Source organism: Phyllobates terribilis, unplaced genomic scaffold (assembly GCF_046119375.1).
Source record: "Phyllobates terribilis strain yellow unplaced genomic scaffold, ASM4611937v1 Scaffold_3__8_contigs__length_932513732, whole genome shotgun sequence".
Taxonomy (NCBI): Eukaryota; Metazoa; Chordata; class Amphibia; order Anura; family Dendrobatidae; genus Phyllobates; species Phyllobates terribilis.
The window spans coordinates 229042144-229060899 of NW_027362763.1; the positions used below are offsets into that span (position 1 = coordinate 229042144).

The 18756-nt window shown below is 40.7% G+C and overlaps 1 long non-coding RNA gene across 1 annotated transcript in view; it reads left to right on the forward strand.

The window, feature by feature from the left end:
* LOC141259134 (uncharacterized) overlaps positions 1 to 5012 on the forward strand; it is a 58094-nt gene extending 53082 nt beyond the window's left edge. Inside the window, exons 6-7 of the long non-coding RNA XR_012318373.1 lie at positions 2722 to 2792; positions 3071 to 5012. This is a non-coding gene — a long non-coding RNA (uncharacterized lncRNA). The remainder of the gene's footprint in view (positions 1 to 2721; positions 2793 to 3070) is intronic.
* The last annotated feature ends 13744 nt before the right edge of the window (positions 5013 to 18756 follow it).

Below are 18756 nucleotides of genomic sequence, written 5' to 3' on the forward strand. Positions count from 1 at the left end.
CTCATCTTGGTATGTTTGCTACCCCTCATCCCTATCCTGGTATGCATGGTACCCCTCATCCCCAATCCTGGTATGCATGATATCCCCTCATCCATATCCTGGTATGCATGGTACCCCATCCCTCATCCTGGTATGTATGGTACCCCTCATCCCTATCCTGTTATGCATGGTACCCCTCATACCCTATCCTGGTATGCATGGTACCCCATCCCTCATCCTGGTATGCATGGTACCCCATCCCTCATCCTGGTATGCTTGGTACCCCTCATCCCTATCATGGTATGCATGGTACCCCTCATCCCCAATCCTGATATGCATGGTACCTCATCCCTCATCCTGGTATGAATGGTTCCCCATCCCTCATCCTGGTATGCATGGCACCCCCTCATCCCTATGCTGGTATGCATGGTACCCCATCCCTCATCCTGGTATGCATGGCACCCCCTCATCCCTATCCTGGTATGCATGGTACCCCATTCCTCATCCTGGTATGCATGGTACCCCATCCCTCATCCTGGTATGCATGGTACCCCCTCATCCCTAGCCTGGTATTCATGGTACCCCTCATCCCTATCAGGCTGCACACAAAAAAAATAAACACTCCTCTTACCTGTAACGGCTCGATGCGTTCTTCTGTCTGGAGCCAGACTGCGCAGGCATGTCGCGCTTGTGCAGTCTATAAAGGCTTCGGACAGAGGGATGCATCTACAATTATATTATAGATACCCCTCTCAGTACGTACTGACTATCGATGGACTGGTCTTTTTTGACCAATGCATCGTTTATCCCTTTGTACTCATATGTTTCCTTGTACGCCTAATCCTTAGATATAGTGGGTATGGAAAGTATTCAGACCCCTTTAAATTTTTCACTCTTTGTTTCATTGAAGCCATTTGGTAAATTCTAAAAAGTTCATTTTTTTCTCTCAGTAAAGTACAATCTGCACCCCATCTTGACTGAAAAAAAACTGAAATGTAGAAATTTTTGCAAATTTATTAAGAAAGAAAAACTGAAATATCAAATGGTCATAAGTATTCAGACCCTTTGCTTAGTATTGAGTAGAAGCACCCTTTTGAGCTAGTATAGCCATGAGTCTTCTTGGGAATGATGCAACAAGTTTTTCACACTGGGATTTGGGAATCCTCTGCCATTCTTCCTTGCAGATCCTCTCCAGTTCCATCAGGTTGGATGGTGAACATTGGTGAACAGCCATTTTCAGGTCTCTCTAGAGATGCTCAATTGGGTTTAGGTCAGGGCTCAGGCTGGGCCAGTCAAGAATGGTCACAGAGTTGTTCTGAAGCCACTCCTTTGTTATTTTAGCTTTGTGCTCAGGGTCATTGTCTTGTTGGAAGGTGAACCTTCGGCCAAGTCTGAGGTCGAGAGCACTCTGGAAGAGGTTTTCATCCAGGATATCTCTGTACTTGGCCGCATTCATGTTTCCTTCAATTGCAACTAGTTGTCCTGTTCCTGCAGCTGAAAAACATCCCCATAACGTGATGCTACCACCACTATGTTTCTCTGTTGGGATTGTAATGGACAGGTGATGATCAGTGCCTGGTTTTCTCCACACATACCACTTCCCTCACTGAGGAGAGGCTTCCGTCGGGCCACTCTGCCATAAAGGCCCGACTGGTGGAGGGCTGCAGTCATAGTTGACTTTCTCCCATCTCCCTACTGCATCTCTGGAGCTCAGCCGCAGTGATCTTGGGGTTCTTCTTTACCTCTCTCACCAAGGCTCTTCTCCCATGATTGCTCAGTTTGGCTGGACGGCCAGGTCTAGGAAGACTTCTGGTGGTCCCAAACTTCTTCCATTTAAGGATTGTGGAGGCCACTGTGCTCTTAGGAACCTTGAGGAATGCAGAAATTCTTTTGTAACCTAGGTCAGATCTGTGCCTTGCCTCAATTCTGTCTCTGAGCTCCTTGGGCAGTTCCTTTGAGCTCATGATTCTCATTTGGTCTGACATGCACTGTGAGCTGTGAGGTCTTATATAGACAGGTGTGTGCTTTTCCAAATCAAGTCTTATCAGTTTAATTAAACACAGCTGGACTCCTATGAAGGCGTAGAACCATCCCAAGGAGGATCACAAGGAAATGGATAGCATGCGACTTAAATATGATTGTCTGAGCAAAGGGTCTGAATACCTATGACCACGTGATATTTCAGTTTTTCTGCTTTAATAAATTTGAAAAAATTTCTACATTTCTGTTTTTTTTTCAGTCAAGATGGGGGTGCAGAGTGTACTTTAATGAGAAAAAAAATGAACTTTTTAGAATTTACCAAATGGCTGCAATGAAACAAAGAGTGAAAATTTTAAAGGGGTATGAATACTTTCCATACCCACTGTATCTGTTGCTAGGATATGCTGGTTTCTGAATCACGATCACGTGACCGCTGTTTTAACATCTCTGATTGGCTTCAATATGCGCACGCGCGCAATGCTTTTACCTAGCTGAATCCTACTTATGATATTGCATGTGCGCACAAGACGCCATATTGGTCACGTCATACCTATCGCGTGGATCCCACGTGACCATCATTTCCGGGCTACACTTTGACGCATGCGCGTACTAACGCTATTGATGACGATGTTTGCTATTGATGTAATGCGCATACGTCGGCATGCGGATCATATGAGGTACTTCTCTAGCTGCAATTATATATTATGTCTTCACATGTCCTTGATTTTAATATTTGTCTTCTATTGCCCATCTGTTTCATAGATAGCTGGGCTACCCACTCACCAACCATCCCTGACGAAGCAATGGTGAAACGCGCGTCGGGTGTTTTGTAGGTGAGCATAGTTAGAAGTGCTTGCACTTTGCACTTTCTTTGATACATCTATGCATACACACTTGATTATATACACATTATCAACACAATACACTTTTTCACATATTTGCAATAGAACTCTTACATGTATTTGGTATCAAAGATATTTACACAGTAATTGATTTTGCACTAGTTTCAGCACCTTATGTTATGTATTTCAGCATATCTTGCACTACACCTTTATGTCCGGCACATAAAACTTCCCATGGTCTGTCTTTCCCTTTTCTATAATGGCTGCAGAGAATGCTGTGCGAGTGTGTGCCCAGCCCACATCGGGAGTGGACTGACTCAGTAGTGCATCACAAAGAGAAACACGGCCTTCAGAGACGCGCGCCGCATCCTCCGCTCCGGATGTAGTTGTCCTCTCGCATGCGCGATTGGCGGCGCCTGGTAATATAATGCTCCTCATTAATAATCTTATACAGCTGTGCTCACCCTATATAATCATGGTCCACCTCCTCTCCACCACACTCCCTGATGAAGCAGTAGCGAAACAGCGTTGGAGTGGTGTGAGGGGGTAGTGGTATATCCGCATCTAATTTGCTTTCTGTTGTTATGTACTTTTGGGTACTGTAATCATGTATCTGCATACTTTAAAATCTATATAATGCATTGCTGTACTCTCCAATTATAATCCGCGACTGATCTCATTGATGTATTTTGTTCACAATTTGTTCAAATCATGTTCTTTTGGGGTTATAATCTCATGAATAGTTTTGCACTTGCACTTTAAATATATGTAGAATTTAAGATAATATCCCTTCAGTAATTATTTCTATGAATGATTAATGTAAATATGTCTAATATTGATTATCATAACATTAACTATTACTCATAATCATGTATATAATACGGTGAAGTGGATGTATATGGACAAATTCTGATAATTCTGATGTTATGAATTGTTTTATGGAGATACTAGAATATTGACTTTTTTGTTAGGCTATGTTCACACACGTTGTGTTTTGCTGTGTATTTCGCAGCAGATTTTCATTTTCAGCTTAGTCTAGCAGTACCAGCAAAGTGTATGAGAAACCAGAATTCTCTGTTCACACATGTTGCTTTTTGTTTGCTGCGTATTTTCTGCCTTGGTTGTGTTTTTGGAAAATAGAGCAAGTCACTTTTTTTTCAGTGTTTTTGCAGCGTTTTTTCACCCATAGGAAGTAATGGGCGGTGAAAAAAAATGCTGAAAAAACGCAGCAAAAAAAAAAAACCGCACCTGTGGTTTTTTTCAGTGTTTTTGATGGCAAAATAGAATGGGATTCTTTTTTCACAGAACTTTATGTACATGCCTAAATAGAGACAGAAGGACAGTGAAAAAAAACACTGCAAAAACCTGCATTTTTTATGGAGCTGTTTTCCTGTCAGTGAAAAGTTGTCAGCAGATTTGTAGCAGATTTAGCTGCAGAAAAAAACACAACGTGTGTGAACATAGCCTTAGAGTAGATGTCTCTCATTTTTTAAATAGATATTAGGGGCAAACTTTTTAAAGATCTGATATTATAAATTGTTAAAATGTGATGTTAATATGTTGATATCTTAGTAGCAGTATCACCTATTCCCAGTGGGCATACCTCTTCCCCCTCCTGAGCTACTTTTTATCTTGAATTTTTTATTGATTTTTTGTATCTTAATTTGTCCTTGTCTTGTGTTGGTTCTATTTATGATTTGATTAATAAAGTATATTTATAAGATTGATTGTGCCCTCTTTAATATCAATTTTTTGGTTGTATCTTTGAGGTTTTGGTATTTTGGACTTATTGTAGGTTTATTGTTGGTATTTTCTTATATTTTGTAGGATTTAATATATATATACAAATCTGCTAATGGCTCTGTAATTAATCATTCTGTATCCACTACAGTTACAATTTCAGGGTAACAGTCTATTGACTGTACTTTCTAGCTAATGAATATAACTATTGAGATGCATACTTATACATTTTACCCTATAACCACTAAAGTCTAAGTCTTTAGATTTCTTACAGTGTTCTTTGATGTATCATGTTCTATGTTCCTGTGGGTAATACTATTTCTAATTTATCTATGACTGTTTGCACATGGTCATAGCCGTTAGGTGACTGTCCATACTTCATATGTTTTACCTTAGTGATTTAATATCACCATAAACATTCTTATATATGTCAACTATTAAATGTGTAGGTATATATTGAGTGGGGTTCCCACGGCTGCTTACCCACCAATTTGTGTTTGTATTTTGTGATTTTTAATATATGCTTTTATGTTTGTATCTAATAAAAAATCATCTTTTACTATGTCTCAATGATCTTTTGTCCTGGCACATGTTCTACTTTTGGTATCTCTATGGCTGTTGGTGCCCTATGGAACACTCTACCCTTACCTGGGCTTACATTTTCTTGATGTTCAATGATTGTTTTAGCACCAGTAGTTTATCATTGCTGTGACTAGCTGGTCATGTGAGCCCTGGTCCCGCACGCCCCCTCCTGTGATAAGCAGCTCACTGTCTATAGACACTGTATATACAGAGTCTGGTGTGGGTGGGGCTAGCTTTCTCAGCTCTGCTCCATTCTAAATATAAAAACTCTGATTGTGTGAGAACGGCTGCACCCAGTAATCTAAGTGATACATCGTTGGATTCTGCTTCTCTTTCCCTATATCATGCTCAGATGAGATAGCAAAAACTGCTGACATAGTCCGTTGAAGGCTTCTCAATGCGAAAACAAGCATTTCAAGTGTGCTGTATCCAGAGACAAAGTTAATTTCCAGGCAGGGCCGCCATCAGTGCATTACTGGTGTATGAGGCCCGGTGAGCAGAAGCAAAGAGGTGGGGTCCCGACTATGTGAGACACGCTGCGCAGTCTGCACTGAGGCAGCACAGCTGAACCACTGTTTAAATGGCCTGGCAGACTGTGTGGCACACTGGGGCCCAGGCTAATTACTTTTTTTTGCTTTATTAAGCCCCGGGACCCACTCACTCACAGCTGCAGTTACTTACATTGTATGGCTGCAGCAGAGGGGGCCGGCCACATCTGACATCAGTGATATCAGATGCTGCCGGCCCCCCCTCTGTAGCTTAGCTGCCAGCACACCCAGGCCCTTGCAGCACATTATATTCTGGAGTTGAGGGCCCAAAAACTCCACTCAACCATCCGACCTCGCATTTCCCCATCTAACCTCCCATTTGCCCACCCATTGGCCCACCCCACCCGCTACTCTTTGTGCCCCCTCCATGTTCGTGCAGTGTGAAGTTGGAGGCCGTCTCTGTCTACTGTCTGCCTGCAAACTACTAAGTACTACTAAGTTTCCAAGGTACATGAAGCAAAGATTAAAATTGTGTATTCACAAGAAATAAAATACAGGCATCTTTCAACGCATTTCAAGCGGCAAGCGATCTTTATCAAGTTCTTGCCGCTTGGAAAATAAAATGCACTTTTTTAGACTTTACCTGTGAGCTGGATTTTTCTGCTTCTTCTATTGGATGTTGCGCCCTGCGCAGGTGCTATCCGTGCTCCAGAAGTGTGGGACTGCAGGTGGTGAGCTGGATTTACTTCTGTGACTACTAAGTTCAACCCTACTGACTGCTGCCTGTCTGCCCGCTTGCCAGCAATAATGTACAGTTGCCTGTATTAAAGGGGATATTCTAGTAACCTTATACTTATCCCCTATACACAGCATATTGGATTATTATTAGGGCCAGTTCACATGGCGGATCTTAAAGCAGAATTTTGACGCAGAGAGCCACACTGACATTATGCTGAATATCCATGGTGGCCACTTCTTTCATGCCTTCCGTTCATCTCTATGGGAGACAGTGAGGAGGATTGCGGAACGGCAGGCTTTAGCTGCAGCTGTGCTGAGAAAGGACCTGTCCACAACAAAATTCTGCTTGAAAATCTGCCGTGTGAGCTGGTCCTGAAAATTGAGTGGCTGCACGCATGCAAAATCAGCTGCTCCACTCATTTCAGGGGGCGATGACATTTAAAGGACCCAATCTTGTGATCAGTGGGAGGTCCCAGAAGTAGAACTCCCACTGATATCTCGAACCGCCCCCGTAAATGAACGGAGCGGCTAGTCAGACATGCATGCAGCCACTCGATTCATTTGACTATAATAATCTGCAATCAGAAATACAGATTATAAAAAAATTATCACAATCTGATTTCAATTAGTTTAAAAAATGTACATGACACATTCCCAATGTTTAATAGGTTACAGTAGAGTAGGGTCCTGCCAAAAGAGTCTCTTTGTCGTGGCGGCGGCTTAAAAAATCTTTTAGCCATAGCAAAAGCTGCTGGCTATATGTGTGATATGGTGCTCAATGGCAACTGTTAATGTCTGATTGGTGAGGACGTGGTGCAGTAGTGGAGTTTTCCCAAGAGTGGGCGGTGGGACTGTGGAAGGTTCGAGGGGTGGAGGTGGAGCTGGGGTGAAGCCTGAGCAGAGTCTCAAGGGGGCCTGAAAATTTTGCCAGTATGAACCCCTGGTGGCAGCCCTGTTTCCAGGCACTAAATGTTATACTCTGTGGATAATATGGGAACAGCTAGATGAGACTGCAATTAAACCAAGCATAAAGTTATGTCTTTTTACTCAAATCCTATAAATAAAAGGGAATTTATCATTCAGCCTTTTTTCATGTAAAAAAACCCCCACAAATTTTGTAATTTGCCATTTTTGTACTAACATTTGCAATTTTTTGCTATTTTACTCCTCTCTCACCACTTTTAAAAAGTGGGTGCAACTCCAGCATATTTAAATAAATAAGATTTATACTAGATTTGCTAGATGTTTTTTAACTACTTAAGGACTGCTCAATGACTTTAATCGTTCGGGCAATCCACATATTACTCTGCAATGACTTTCTAAACTGTCATTGCAGAGTAAGCAGCTGCATAAGAGGGGAGCTGACTGTCTGACACTGCTGGCGTACCCATATTACCATCATATATTTCCATTTATACCTTCCTGTTCACTGTACCTGCAATGCTGAAAATGCTTCCTTTTTTATATTTTCCCCAGTTATTGTTAAAAAAAAGGAATATATAAATGAGATAAAAACTAGGTTACAGGTATCATGAAAAAAAGAGGCAAAAAATAGTTTAATCTCCATTTAAGAACATTTTTAGAGCTATTAAAACGACAAGTATGAAAAAAAAGTGCCTGGTCATGAATGAAGTAAAATGGCTCAGTTTTGAACTGGTTAAAAGTTGCATAGAAAATCGCAAACTCACTCTAGTAGGAAGGTGGTATAAAAAGTGCAAAATCGGTTTTGGAAAGAAGTCTTAAATCTAAAGATGTGTCAAATTTATCAGGCATTGTGTGACACTTTGATAAACCTGGCCAGTCAGGTAGGACTATGGGTTGATTGGAAAATTTTAGCCTGGGGTCAACTAGAAAGCACTGGCCCATGAGTTGATGCGGCGTATCTTTAGCCTGCTTATCTCTGGCCGCTGCAATACAGCAGCAGAGATAGCAGGTGTGACGATACAGAGTAAAATCTTAATTATGCCAGACATACTTTCTGATGGCAAGAGCAGCATTCCTTTATTTTTTTTTGTTGACTCTTTAATCTCTGTTCTTCTTTAGTTGATTAACACAGACTACTATTTGTATAACCCTGAATGTTATCTGCTCTTTGATTCTGAAACAATGATGTGTATTTTCAAGAGCCCCTGTGATACCAACTATGTAAATAGATTATCTCAAACAATGATAGGTGAGCCCTGCACCTTTACCTCTGACATGTGATATACACACTAAGCTTTGGGGGAGGAGGGTGAGAGCATTTCTGCCATTCAGGGGGGCTGAGCCTAGAGAAGCAGAAGGAACATGTGTTTTTGTAAGGCTGTGTGCCCACGTTGCGGATTTCCGCCGCGGAAACGCAGTAAAATCGCTTGTTAAGATGTCTGCCACGTTTCCCAATGATAATCCACATGTGCTCTGCACATGCTGCGGAAATTTCCACTGCGGATTATCATTGCGGAAAAATCAGCAGCACAACCATTTATTATGCAATTTCACGGTGAAATCGCCGCCATTGACTTGCATTGAACCGCATAACATCCGCATGTATACATGTATACATACGGATGTTATGCGGTTCAATGCGCAGATGGTACTCAGGTCTGGAGAAGAGGAGACTCTCCTCCAACCCGGGTACCATAATACCTGCAAGTTTAAAAAAAATGATAAAGTAAAAACTAAAAAAAATATTCATAGTCCGCTCTCCTCGGCGGCCCGCGGTGTTCAGCCAGGACCTGCGGTGTTGTCATTTAGTCAGTTGATGGTCACAGAACCGCTGATTTTTTTTTTATTTTTTACTTTATAATTATTTTTTTTTTACTATAGGTGCAGTATTTTAAGCAGAAATCTCGGTCACACAATATAAATCCATGCCAGTTGCATGGATTTATATTGTGTTACCAACTTGTCAAGCCCTTTTCCAAGTGATGCTCAAAATCACTTGGAAAAGCTCTTGAAAAAAAGCATTCATAAACATGTGTAAAAACGTTTAAAAAATGCTTCTCCCTGGCAGAAAAAACGCATGCAAAAGCTGCATGCGTTTTTTCTGCCAGGGAGAGGAAAAAATGCTCAGGAAATTTCTACTTAAAATCTGCTTCGTGGGCACATACCCTAATAAGAGTCAGACTTGAGCCCAGAGAAGCAGAAAGGAGATGTGTTTCTGAGACAGAGGGAGTCTTGGGATAGAGATTGAGACAAACTTTGGAAGGAGAATGAGAGACATTCTCCAGAACAGCAGATGGATTGCATGGCATTACCAAAAGACACAAATTTGAATTCTACATGATTCTAGTCTACCGGTACCTGCCCTGACTGGAAAGATTCGGATGTGCTCCATTAACCATCAGAGAGACATGGATACATTTTGGGGAGTCCAGGAGAGGATGAAGAAGTCACCTTGCCCCATGGATATGTTGTTTTGGGGTTGCAAGGAGGGACACACTGGTTGTCTAGAACCTATGGAGACATTTGGAGTTGCCAGGAGGGACCCACCGGTCGCCTGACTCCATGGAAAACTCTTGGAGAGGCCAGATTTGGACCCTCGGGTCTCATGGTCTTGTACCTCGATGGACCTCTAGCTTCCTAAGCTTGCCGCTACCTCCTCTCTTTGGGGGCCCGACAGAAGCGGGGGGGGCCACTGGTTGAGGTAGTTGGCCCTGAAAGCCTCCAAAGTCATAGCTGTTCTATCCCAAGCGGGTCAGCGGAAGGGTGAGACTGTGTAATGTTGTACCATCTTGGGTATTTACTGGGACTGTTCTGTGTGATTATTGTCTGCTTTGTGGTTCAATAAAGTATTGCCACGCTGTTTTACCCCCACCCTGTGTTGTCTGAGTAGCGTTACGCCCACGGAAGGCCCCGTGTCTTCACAGCAGGCTTTAAAAATAAAGGTGATTTGTACATAGATACAGAATTAGAACAAAGCTTATGCCGAAGACACAAGAACAGAGCTGAGCATGCTATAAAGATATGGGAACATGACTAAGCTTACTGCATAGATATGGGAACAGAATAGAGTGTACTGCATAGATACGGGAACAGAATCAAGCTTACTACATAGACATGGGAAAAGAACCAGGCTTACTACATAAGTATGGGAACAGTACTGAATTTACTATATAAATACGGGAGCCGAACCAAGCTTACTACATAGATGTGGGAGCTGAAATAAGCTCTACATAGATATGGGAACAGAACCAAGCTTACTACTTTTATACAGGGACTAGCACACTTACTACATAGATATAGGAGCAAAATAAAGCTTACTACATAGATACGTGACGAGAGTTGTGCTCACTATATATGTACAGGAACAGAATTGAGCTTACTACATGAATTTGGGAGCTGAACTAAGCTCACTACATAGATAAGGGAACAGAACCAAGCGTACTACTTTGATACAGGTACAGAGCAAGCTCACTGCATAGATCTGGGAACATAACTGAGCATTATATATAGATACGGGAACAGAACCAAGCTTACTACATAGACACGAGAACAGAACCAGGGCTCCTGCATAGACATGGGAACAGAACTGAGCATACTTCATAGATATGGGAACAGAACTGAGCTTACTATATATATATATATGTATATATATATGTGGGAACAGAACTGAGTTTACTGCTTACATAAGGGGAACATAACTAATTAGAATATACAGTGCCTACAAGTAGTATTCAACCCCCTGCAGATTTAGCTGGTTGACACATGCGGAATTAACTTGGCATTGTGACATTTGTACTGTAGATCAGCCTGGAAGTGGGAAAGGCACTGCAGCAAATTTTTTTTTTGTTGTTTTTTAAAACGTTAAAAGTTAATTCAGAGTGTCATTTATTATTCAACCCCTCAAACCACAAGAATTCTGTTTGGTCCCCCTAAAGTATTAAGAAGTAGTTCAGGTACCAAGAATAATGAGCTTCACATGTGTGGATTAAAGATCTCTTTTGCCAGCCTTTTCTGACTATTTAAGACCCTCCCCAAACTTGTGAACAGCACTCAGACATGGTCAACATGGGAAAGACAAAGGAGCATTCCAAGGCCATCAGAGACAAGATCGTGGAGGGTCACAAGGCTGGCAAGGGGTACAAAACCCTTTCCAAGGAGTTGGGCCTACCTGTCTCCACTGTTGGGAGCATCATCCGTAAGTGGAAGGCTTATGGAACTACTGTTAGCCTTCCACGGCCTGGACAGCCTTTGAAAGTGTCCTCCCGTGCCGAGGCCAGGCTTGTCCGAAGAGTCAAGGCTAACCCAAGGACAACAAGGAAGGAGCTCCGGGAAGATCTCATGGCAGTGGGGACATTGGTTTCAGTCAATACCATAAGTAACGTACTCCACCGCAATGGTCTCCGTTCCAGACGAGACCGTAAGGTACCTTTACTATCAAAGCGTCATGTCAAGGCTCGTCTACAGTTTGCTCATGATCACTTGGAGGACTCTGAGACAGAATGGTTCAAGGTTCTATGGTCTGATGAGACCAAGATCGAGATCTTTGGTGCCAACCACACACGTGACGTTTGGAGACTGGATGGCACTGCATACGACCCCAAGAATACCATCCCTGCAGTCAAGCATGGTGGTGGCAGCATCATGCTGTGGGGCTGTTTCTCAGCCAAGGGGCCTGGCCATCTGGTCCGCATCCATGGGAAGATGGATAGCACGGCCTACCTGGAGATTTTGGCCAAGAACCTCCGCTCCTCCATCAAGGATCTTAAGATGGGTCGTAATTTCATCTTCCAACAAGACAACGACCCAAAGCACACAGCCAAGAAAACCAAGGCCTGGTTCAAGAGGGAAAAAGTCAAGGTGTTGGAGTGGCCTAGTCAGTCTCCTGACCTTAACCCAATTGAAAACTTGTGGAAGGAGCTCAAGAATAAAGTCCACATGAGACACCCAAAGAACCTAGATAACTTGGAGAAGATCTGCATGGAGGAGTGGGCCAAGATAACTCCACAGACCTGTGCCGGCCTGATCAGGTCTTATAAAAGACAATTATTAGCTGTAATTGCAAACAAGGGTTATTCCACAAAATATTAAACATAGGGGTTGTATAATAATTGACCCACACTTTTATGTTTAAAATTTAATAAAATTCAACTGAGCAACATAACTTTTTGGTTTGTAAGATTTATGCTTCTGTTCATAAAACCTACTCTCATTTGCAGTTTGAAAGCTCTAACTTATTTGCATCTTATCAAACCAGCTAAATCTGCAGGGGGTTGAATACTACTTGTAGGCACTGTATATAAAGAAATAGAACTGTGCTTACTACAGAGATCCGAGAACAGAACCGGATGAAGGTGTTTTTGCACTCCACCTTTTTAAAAAAAAACACATTTGAAAACATATTTTTTACAAAAAAATAACAAAATATTTGGATATGTTAGACTACTAACAGGATTCAGCTGCTTTCACACTCTCTGCACTCTCCATATGACCGTCTTATGTGCAATTTGCATACTTGCATACCAACCTGTTTCTCTTCTTCTTCTTTCATTTGAAACCATTGAGCGAAGCAGAAGAGAAGGCAGCGTGATCATCACTATGCAAACTGGATATGGAGTGGTCATGTGACGAGTGTGGAGAGTGTAAAAGTAGCCGAATTCTAAGAGTGCATTACTCAATGTTAGGATTCTACTTGTTAAGGGCTAATATAGAGTAGTCAGAAGAAAAAAATAGCGACCACCTTTGTAAAACAAAACACTAACAAATCCACTTAAATGGCATATCATTTGCATACATTGCATTCCCTTGAAGGAAATCTGATATATAACAATGTGGTACAAATCTAGAAAATAGGGTTTTCTACATTACAATTTCAGTATCAGTTGAATTAATACATGGGAAAAAAAGAAAACAAAAAAACCCCCAAACAAACAAAAAACATATTCAAGGTTAGTGCTCTGCAGAACCATAGGCTGTAATAATTTCATGCTGTATAGCTATGCTGATATTCCACTATCTTTACACATACAGCCACATACATAAACACATGCACACAGATACAAATACACATACATACAATTTCACATTCATATACACACGCACATAAACATACATATATATATACATATACAGTACATATATTTATATATATATGTTTACAAATATATACATATACATACACACAATTCCACATGCATGTACACAAACATTTCTACATACATAATCACATAATGAACACCCACCTACATATATATATGCATATACTTACAATTTTGCATACATACAGTACATATTCACTTACATACATCTACATACTCACATACATGATCACACATTCGAACATACATATACACACAGTACTCACCTCCTGATGTGTGGTTGTCTCCTGTATGGGCCATACTCTTGCCGGAGATCCTCTCCAGATGGCCACCCGGCGCTCCGTGACATCAGTCTGGCAGATGTGGGCATGTACAGCATGCTGTGCAACCATGCCTGCTTTACTGTGATGCTTCCGGCCCGGCACAACCGCACATTTGAAAGTGAAATGGCAGCCCGTGGCTGCTGAAGCAGCAGGTGGCTAAGTGTCCCCTAAACAGCAGTTTTGGGGACCTGCCTGGGGGCCGTGTGGCTCTCTGCCCTCTGGCGCAGCCCACACCCTAATAAGATATATAGTGGGTGTGAGACAATGCATGGTCGATGAACAGAATTGGAATACAACAGTAGCAAGTGTCAATTGTGTCATTTTATGCCAGAGAAACACTAATATTATTTCCTTCCTTGTATACTTTATACTGATGATGTAAGAAGTCATACAGGGGCTTGTAAAAGTATTCACTCCTCTTTGCATTTTTTGTGTTTTGCTACTTCACAACCTGAAATGTCACTGTTTTTTTGAGGGTCTGCATCAGTTCATGTAAAGAAGATGCCTACGACTATGAACATTTGGTTTTCTTTTTATTGTGGAGCAAACAACAATTTGGACAAAATAACTGAAAACTTCAGTGTGCATAACTATTCACCCCCCCTAAAGTAAATACATTGGAGGGCCTCCTTTTGTAGCAATTACAGCTACAAGTCACTTTGGATAAGTATCTATAAGCTTCTCACATCTTGCCACTGGGAATTTTGCCCACTCCTCAAGGCAAAACTGCTCCAGCCCCCTGAAGCTAGATGGTTTCCTCTGGTGAATAACAATCTGCAAGTCTGACCACAGATTCTCAATTGTATTAAGGTCTGGGCTTTGACTAGGCCACTCCAAAACATTTACACGTTACCCCTTAAACCACTTGAGTGTTGCTTTAGCAAGATGCTTTGGGTCATTGTCTTGTTGGAAGGTGAACCTCCGTCCCTATCTCAAATCACTGACAGACTGAAACAGGTTTTACTCAAGAATATACCTGTATTTCACACCATCCATTTTCCCTTCAACTCGGACTATTTTGCGTATCCCTGCTGCCCACAGGATGATGCTGCCTCCACCATGTTTCACTGTGAGGATGGTGTTATTGAGATGATAAGCTGTGTTGGTTTGGCATCAGACATAGTGTTTACCTTGGTGGCAAAAAAGTTAAATTTTGCTCTCATCTGACCCCAGCACCTTCCTCCATACATTTGGGGAGTCTCCCATATGTCTTTTGGCAAACTCAAAACGAACCTTACAATTATTATGTGCAAGTAAAGGCTTTTTTCTGCCCACTTTTCCATAAAGGCCACCTCTATGGAGTTCACAACTTATTGTGGTCGTATGGACAGATACTCCAGTTCTGTAACTCCTTCAGGGTTACTTAGTCTCTGTGCTGCCTCTATGATTAATGCTCTCCTTGCCCAGGCTGAGAGTTTTGGTGGGTGGCCCTCAGTTGGCAGGTTTGTTGTGCTGCAATATTCTTTACTTTTGATGATAATGGATTTAATGGTGCTCTGGGGGATCATCAGAGAATGTGGTACAGAGATATGAAAAGCTTTGGGAACTTTTAGTGTTGGAACTAATTTCATACAGAAAGAAACCAGATTGATTTGTTGAACAATCTGAAATAGACAAAAGAATTTACTAGTCAATTTCATGCAATAAGTCCTGTTTTTGGTGAAAAGCCAAACCTTATCACAAAGAGAGATATTGTGATCACATAGACGGCGTTTGTTAGCACTCTTTTCCACTTAGCCACGACTGGAGCTAAATTAAATTGTACCTCAATCTCAATGTTATCTATGCCTTGAGACATGCTCTTTACAGCAAAGTTGACTTTTTGATGCAATTTTCAGAGGAAGAAGAAACGCTCATCCAAATACCATGTCAAATGGAAATTTCCAAAAAGACTCAGAAACCGAATAGTTGTGGGAATATTCAGTCCAGAGAAGCAAATTTACCCAATTATGTTTTTTTATTTGACGAGATTGAACAGTTACAACTTATGGCCTTTTTCAATATATGTTCACATATCAAATTTACATAAAATCAGCCATAAGAATAATAATTCTTACAATTTTCCTCCATCTCATCCTTTTATATTTTTATTTTTACAACATTTACTGTATTAGTAGCAATAAACGGATAATTAGATAATGTGTGTCCGCTGAAATATATAGAACCTATAAATGTGACACACACACACAACGTTTTTAAGTAGTATATAAAAATGATTTTATTATTTATATTAAAATTACAAATAGACAGATTGAAAATAAAACCAAAATTTCTCTATCAATATTGTGGTAACTATGTAAGTATCATATATGTATATATATTGTAGCGCTGTTACTCACTTGGGTGCGACGGGAGGCAAACATGAAGCATGTTCCTTTAAAAGTCCATGTCGGTTTATTACTTCATGAACCAAAAAGCAAAAAGGAATACAAACAGCCTTTAGTTCAGGCAAAACAAAGTAAAGTGTCCTTTAAGCAAGTCTCTGCTTATCCAGTCCTATGGGCACACAGGCTTGGTAGGTCCAGTATCTTGGCTCGGTCTGGAGACAACAAGACAAAGGAGGCCTTCTCCCTCCAAACACACAGACAATGTGCCAAACAAACGGCCTCCATTTTGTTGTTAGCCACACCCATAGGTGAGGTATGTGGGTAACTGGACCCGCCCAATTCTCCAAACTATCTGTAACACGGTCCCAGGTGCACCAATCAGTCCTCTTAGTGCTTACGTGCACTAGAGCCACACTCCGGCTTACATCACAGAGGACAGCCATCTCTGTGATACATACTTCCCATCGACTATGCGACCGTTAGCCACCTTACAATATACATACTTTATCTATGTTTAAATACCATAGGCTATCTCTGGCATATGCACTAGGCACTTTTTTGATTTTCTAGATTGTGCACTAGTCACTTTACTTTAGTAGGTTCATACCACTTGCTATATTATGTGAATTTAACGAACATGAACTAAAATTCCTATTATGCACTTACATGCACTTTTTTCCAGATTTAGCCCTTTGCCTCTATATATTATGTTGTATGATCAATAATGCAGTTTAGTATTTACATTTTTGCACTATAATTGATAATAGTGATTAATCATCTTCTATGAATTATATATATTTGGTCATTATTTCTAATTACTGTATTGTTATACTATTTCACATAGATAAAGTATATAGATATATGATACTCCCATAATTACCACAATCTTGATTGAGGATTTTTTGCTATGTGTTTCTAATCTGTCTATTTGTAATCTTAATATAAATAATAAAATAATTTTTATATACTACTTAAAAATGTTTTGTGCGTGTCACATTTATAGGTTCTATAAACATTTATTGTATGCAAATATATGGAAAACAAAAGAGATAAACAATTATTTCCCCCAAAATCCCCTAGGTAACTCTAATACCCCAGAGTCCCTCCGAGTTCTTCAAAACTGTACCATGATGTATTTCTGAGCACCTTTATCAATTGTGAAATTTCTGATTGTGTATAACTATGTTCAATAAAAGTCCTCCATTTCCTGCAGAAATCTACTGCTGTTTTTTCACCCAATTATCTTGATGGGAATTAGATAAAACTCATACATATTTTTCCATGAACTGATTGATTCTCTCAGTTTACCCATTACTTTGGGGTGATAGGCAAAGAGGAATTCGATGGAAATTTTTAGACGTTTGCAGAGTGCCCTCCAGAAGTTGGAAAAAATATGACACAGTTTGGTCCATGGAACTTAAAATTTTTTTTGAAGAGCACTGGGGCCAAAAGTTGAGCAGAATAAAGTCCAGGTAATAGAGGAAATATTAGACATCTTGTTGAATCAGTTCATAATGACCCAGATGGAAGTGACCCCTTGTGCCTCAGAAAGATCTGTAACAAAGTCCATGGAAACTCAGCCCAAAGTTTTTCTGGAATAGTTAAAGCATTAAGCAACCAAGAGGCGAATGAAGTAATGATTTGAACTGTGCACACTGAGTAAAGGATGCCACAAAATCCTGGATGTCTTGATTCTATGTAGGCCACCAATAGAAATAAGAAAGGAGTTTTGCAGTTCACTAATCTTTTAGGTGACCAGAGAAGAATGGGCTCTTTAGGTAGTGAATTGGTAGAAGAAATAGAACCAAGAAGACGTTCAGGTACAATTATTTGTGAGGGCATGTTTTTATAGGCATCACATTGATCACGGGACCTGGAGAAGAAATCAATCCTGTCTAGGTCAGGATGAAGATAAACCTTGATAGGAAGAGTGACTGTTGCGTTTGACAAAATATTCATAACAATCATCATGAGTGTTAAACATGATCTTCCATTCATTGTCCCTTTTTAATAAGGATTTGGTTATAGGCTCAACACAGATCTATTTTGGTGAAGATGGAAGCACCCTCAATATGATAAAATAAATCTGAAATGAGGGGAAATTTACAATGGCCTTAGAATGATTTTATTTAAACCTTGGTAGCCTATGCATGTTTCAGAATCCCATCTTTCTTCTTTACAAAAAGGTTGCCCACACTGGCTGGAGAATTAAACTTCTGGATGAGATGATTTCCCTTTCCATATTCTCTTTAATGTAAGCTTACACCACTTCATTCTCAGTAAAAGATAGAGAATAGACTGTCCTTGTGGTTAAGTACCTGGAAGAAGAGATATAGAGCAATCATACGGTCAAAGTGGGGGTAGCGTTTCAGAGCTATGCTTGGAAAATACATCTGGGAAGTTCTGGTAAGGAGCAGGTAAAATGGAGGAAAGGGAACAAAAGTAGAGGTGATTGAGGTAGAGCTTTCAGGTAATTTTGAAAACAAGATGATCTCAACTGGGCGATCAGGTCAGGCAACTTAACCAATAAATAACAGATTCATGTAGCCTTAGGCATGGCAGTCCCAAGAACACTGGCACATCAAAGATGGCAAAACTAAAAGAAAATGTAATTAATGTGTAGTGTGGATATGGATTTGATCAGCAGGAATTGCAAGGCCATGCAAAGGATATTTCAGAAGTGTCCTCAAAGAAATGAAAGGAATTTTTAGTTTTTAGTTTCTGGCTAGTGAGAAGTG